This window comes from Camellia sinensis, chromosome 11 (genome assembly GCF_055761805.1).
Source record: "Camellia sinensis isolate YWXY chromosome 11, ASM5576180v1, whole genome shotgun sequence".
Classification (NCBI taxonomy): Eukaryota; Viridiplantae; Streptophyta; class Magnoliopsida; order Ericales; family Theaceae; genus Camellia; species Camellia sinensis.
Genome location: NC_138971.1, coordinates 129,061,477 through 129,067,756, shown reverse-complemented (window position 1 = coordinate 129,067,756; position 6,280 = coordinate 129,061,477).

Below are 6,280 nucleotides of genomic sequence, written 5' to 3'. Positions count from 1 at the left end.
CGACCTAGGGATTACCAGAGTCGTATTTACCACTCTTGAAATAAATTGTTAAGTTTTGAACAATTGAAATTGCATGATATCATCGAGCATGATGATTTTCAAAAGATGAAAATGTGATTTATCTTTAAAAAGGGCATAGCATGGCATGCGCATTTAATCTCTTGAGACTTGTATAAAATGTATATAATTTGTTAAGAATTTCCTACTGGGCTTTATGCTCACTCTATGGGATTTTTGTGCAGGAAAAGATGTGGTGATCCCATCCAACTAGGGACATGGAAGTATGTGTGTTGGGAGTACAATGCTCTCATTTTCCTATGACTCTGTGTGTAAGCCAAGGGCTGTGTTTGTGTGGGTTTGAATAACCATTTTGTGTAACCAGCCTTGGAAACTTGTAAACCTTTGGGGGTACTTATTTGTTTATTTACTTGTTATTGGATTAATGTATTGTTGCATGAAGAACTATTATATCATGTAATATAAGTTTGGAGATTTATATTTGGTTTTCCTTGAAAGAGCCATGAATGTTGTCTTATCATTTGGGCTAGAAATTTGGGGCGTTTCATTGTCTAACTCTTTTAAGTGCATACTTGCATCCTCATGTTATTTCAAGTACTCTTAGGCACCAATTGAGCTCACATAAACATGGAACGAGTTATAAGCACATGAGAAAATTTTAATTAAAGTAGCATGGTTATCAAACGGTACTCTAATTGCATTTTTGTTATGTGTTTTGTATAGGTGGACATTTGAGGCCTAGTGATAACGTAACCCACTATGAGTAATAACTCTATAAAGATATGTCCGAGTTATATTTATTTTTGAAAATGTTATTGTTATCAAAATTGATATATGAATGATTGAATGGCTTATTGAAATGAATGGTTTATTGAAACGTCATGATGATTGATCAAACCTATTATTGTTCATCAAATGGTTTCTTGAAACTTTAGTTTCTTATGAATGAATGAAGTTCCCTTTTGAAAACGTATTCGTGGCATCCTTTAGTGAGATCCTCGCCTGGGGGATATAATACCATGGACCATTGATAAAGAGGCCCTTGCATGGGGGAAATAAATACCATGGCTCATTGGCCCTTGCCCAGGGGAAACAATATTGTGGCCTATTGGATAATTGAAATACAGAGATCTCTATAGTTAGACCTTAATGGCCACATTGGATAAGATATATTGATCGACCCATTGCGGTCCCACTGATCGACCCTTGAGGTCCGATTGTTATTGATACATTGTTACTCTATTAGATGTTCCACATAAATTGTCATTGAGTGTGTAATGCTACTTAGATAACATGAATTATTGACAATTGTATTGAAATTGAAATTTTATTGAAAATGCTATTGAACAATGGTTCTATTATTGCAAAGGATTGATATGATGGCTAATCTAATTAATATTTGTACTGGTATGGAACTTTATTCATATAACCTCTTTATTATGTTATTACTCATTGGGCACCATCTCACTATTTATGTATATATATATATATATATGAAGGTGAGCAAGTTGAGCATCAATAGAGATCACTTCGGAGTCACCCCGTGGTCAGCCCTTTGTGGAGCTCCCGAGATGAAGCCAACTTGGACTTGTGAGTAGCCAAGCAAAGTCTGAACCCCCTTTTTGTTATGAACTCTTAGTTGATTTTTGGTATAGGGGTTTTTGTGTATGTAAGACTTGACAAGTTTGAATTTGTGGGTTGAACGTTGTTTTTGAAAACTTTTGTGATGTATGCACTTACCTTTGGAATGGTTGTACAGTGTTAACGTGAACTCTTTTCATACATGCATAGCTCGATGGACTATTTCTATATTTTAATTTGCTTCCGCTAAGCCTTATAATTCATGTTAATTTGATTTTGTTAATAGAGGCAGATTACTGGCCGGTCATGACGCTAAACCTATAGGGACGAGTTTGGGTCGTGACAAAAACAGAACAGCTTATGAACCAGACCATCCCAACAGATTATGTAGCAAACCACTGAGAGCTGTTGCTGCTCTCCATGGACAAAGTTGCTCTTACTAACTCAAGCACTTTCTAACCTGTTGCAGATTATGTACCAGGCCATCAATAGAGTAAGCCAGAGAAGAAACTGAGAACTTAACCCATAAGGCAATTCTCACTTTAATGGTTTCATATAAAACCTCGAAATTAGGTTACACCCCATTAAACACACAATCATTCCTCTATTTCCAAATGAACCAGAAAATAGCAAATGTGATTACACTCCATAACTTCCTTTCCATCTTCCTCTGTTTACAGCCAGACCACCGATTTAGTAAACTCTGAACTGTTCCTGGTGAAACCTATTGCAGCCCCCACCACTTGACAAAGTAAGACCAGATCAGCCAGACAAAAGGACAAAGTAGTAACACATGGCTTATAGTTTCCTCTACTTCTTTGCAGAAAACACAACAAACATCAACATTAACATTAACATTTATGATACCAATCATTCTTAAGAAACTAGCTGAATTTATTCTACCCCTCCAAACCAACCATCCAAAGAATTGTGTTCTAGGTGGTGTAACAGTCTTCTACAATGATCTAGAGACCATGCAAATAGGACCACAACCCAATTCAAACCAATGATAGGAAGATGAAACATTGAAAATACCAGATGGATCTGCATTCCAACTCAAACAGTCAGCAACATTAGCTCTGAGCAGTGGGGTGCTACTGAGATGCACTAGCAATATACTCAACTCCTCTTCCTCCCAAACAAAAAGGGGTCTTCTAAAATTAAAGACCCAATTCCCATAAGCATCTCTTCTTGTGTGAAACATAAACACAGATCCTACTTTGTCGTCAGATAAAGAGTAGAGTCTAGGAAACTTATCTCTAAGGTTAACACCATTTGACCAGCAGTCAGACCAAAATCTTGTTCTTTTACCATCCCCAATCTTGTTAATAGCATTACTCCTAAAAAATTAAAGAAGCTTTGCCCCAGTAGCCACAATGTTAATTATATCACCCCAAATCTTGGACATCCTGCTAGCCCTCCTCTCAGTTGATGGGAACCATTCCCTACCTTGCTCCATATACTTTCTACATATTACATCCTTCCAGAGGGAAATATCTTATGCTCCAAACCTCCACCACCACTTCAGTAAAAGGCATACATTCATAAATCTAATTCTCTTAACACCCAGCCCTCCTACAGTAGAATATAATATTAACTAGCATATGACCCGTACTATGCATGGGATAAAATAATATATTATTTTTTTAATAAAATACATATTATTTACATTTAATCTTTTTTTATTTTATTTTACTTTTCGTAAGTAAAAAATTAAATATAAATTTATGAGTTGTATATTAACTTCCTCTCCCCACCCAAACAAATTTAGTTGTTAATCAATGTGTTTTTAATTTAATTTTTTTTAAATATAATAATAAACAATTTAGTTTATTAGTTTTCTCTCTCCCAACCCATACATTCAATATTTTTTTTCCTTTAAAATATATAAACAATATTTGCAATTTACTAAAATAAAATAAAAAAGTACAAATAATTTTATGAAATGCATTCATTCTATTTAAAAATAAAAAATATTAATATAAAAGATCACAATTAACTGAAATTTTAAGATTAATAGTTAAGAAGTCTAACAAAATAATAGTATAAGACATTTCTTTTTAAATTTTATTGGTAAGGATTTCTATTATGAAAATTTTAAGTTACAAATCTTTGGCATTGAATGGCCTAAACAACAGATTTTTTTAAAAAAGTTTTGTAGTTTGAGACCTTAAAACTCTAAAAGCATCTTTGTTAAAAAAAAAAAAAAAAAAAAAAAAAAAAAAAAAAATTCATTTACAATACTACATATTAAAAGAGTTCGATTATCTCATTTTACTTTTTTGTTTAGCATATTGCATTTTTTTTTAGTTTTGTAATGGTTAAATAAGTCATATTGTTTAGTAATTTTGTTAGTTTTCTTAACTTTATTTATTTATTTTTATAACTTTCATTTAGGAAGACTTTTTTTTTTTAACTAATTTTCATTTTTAATGATTTTCTTTTTCAAAAAAAGGGAAAGAAACTGAATGAAAATTTTAATTTTAATTTTGTGTACCTTAGACTATGTATTTAAAAAAATAAAAAATAAATAAATTTTGAAAAAAATTCAACATGATGAATTAAGTCTGGGAGTAAAAGGAATAAGTTTTTCTTTTTAAGTGGAGACTAAACTGTGACAATTTTTAAAATTTTCACTGTTTAGCTTGTTTTATAAAATAAGGGTTTTTTTTTTTATTTTTTTCTTCCTTAACTAAAGCAGAACTAAAAAAATTACTTTAAAAACCTTAGGCATAGGAGGCCTTAATTACATACTTGGTGGGCTAATTTTCAATGTTCAAAAAAAGTACTTATAGTTTTATTCAAAATATATAGTATATGATTCAAATTGTAATGTGAATAACTTATTCTAGATCAAATTCTAAGTATTAATATGTATGTATCAATTCCTGCAAAATTCATTACTAAAGCTATTCCAATTTTTAAACCCTAAACTAAATTCTAAATTAATTTTACATACTTGTAATACTCTTTGGTATGAATAGAGTTTTTCATTAAAAGTATATGAATAACATTTCTTTCTTTGAGTGCACCTTCAATGAACAAACAAAATAAAAATAAAAATGAAATGTAAAAATGTGAAAATAATACCACTGTAAAAATATTAAATTACTCTATACCTATAAACAAATCATACACTTTAACAAAGTTTTATTGAGCAAATCATATACTCTAATGGCGTTTGATTGGACATCACTGTAAATACATTAAATTTAATTATTCTAAATTAATAAACATATCACATATTCTAATAGAGTTTAATTGAGCATCACTGTAATATATTAACTATAATGAACGAAAGCATGTAATAGAGTTATAGATTAATTGTATACCTAATATAAGCTTTAAGTTTAGGTGAAGAAGAAAGTTTTGGTTGAGAGATATACCAAAATTTGAAGTTTTTACAATTTTTTTTTTTCTCAAGTTGACATTTGCCGAAAGTTTGTGTGGAGAGGCATAAAGTAAAATGATACATTACACACACACACACATATATATATATATATATATAAAGAAGCTAATACTTATCTCATATATTAAAATGATAATTATCTAATTTTTTTTTATCTAGAATAACTTTTATGTTTTATCTAGAATAAGATGATACATTACTCAATCCTTTAAGGATAATATTTGTTTGTTTGTTTTTATTTTAATATCAATTTTTTGGTTTTTAAAGGATATTTTTTTTATTAAATAAAATGATATATGATCCAACAAAAATGTGAGTATGCCATTATTTTAATATTTTTTAAATTAAAAAATCAATATTACCTTATATACGTTAATATTTATCTGATCGTAATACTAAAATAGATTTGTTAAAAAATATTCTTATTTATCTCTATAGCTTTATTTATTTAATTATTTTTTTATGTTCACATAAAAAATAAAATTTTTATTATCATTATTTTTTTTTTTATAAAGTGAGAAGAATATGGATAGATAGATTAGTTATGAGTAGAAATAGATTAATTAAATTCTTTTTTCTTATTTATCTTCTTGTAGCTATTTTTTTAAGTTCACATCAGGAACTTAATATTTTCCATCTCATTTTTTTTTTGTCATCTTTTTTAAAAACTAATAAATAATTAGAAATTAGGAAAAGGGCAAATGAGGCTAGAGGGCTTATCGTGTAGAAAAGAGAAAGCTAACTTTTAATGAGAAGGTATGATCAAGGCTTTTGAAATTTTTGAAAACTTACTACATTTGCTTGTATATACACTACAACAATTTACACTTTTGGTGACTTCAAGGATTTTAGTCGCCAAAAGTTAACCTTTTGGCAACTAAAAAATGTATTAGCCGGTGTTTGGTTAAGCTGTAGTGACTAAATTTTTTAAGTTGACATATATTACTTATTGGCAACTAAAAAGAATTTAGAAGCCGAATATACCACTTTTTGGCAACTAAAAATTTATTAGTCGGCATAAGTCTAGATTTTAGGCTACTAAATAGTCTTTTAGTCGCGGAATGCTAATTATTGCCAACAAAAAAAGGTTTAGTCACCAAATAACAGCTATATTTTTCATGTTACTCTTTGGCTACGAATAAATTAGTCTATAAATATTAACCTTTCGTGACAAAAACAAATTTAGTTTTCGTTTATTAAATTTTTCCCGACCAAAAAAAATTTAGTCGCTCAATTACAAGTTTTGGCGACAAATAAATGGTTTAGTCG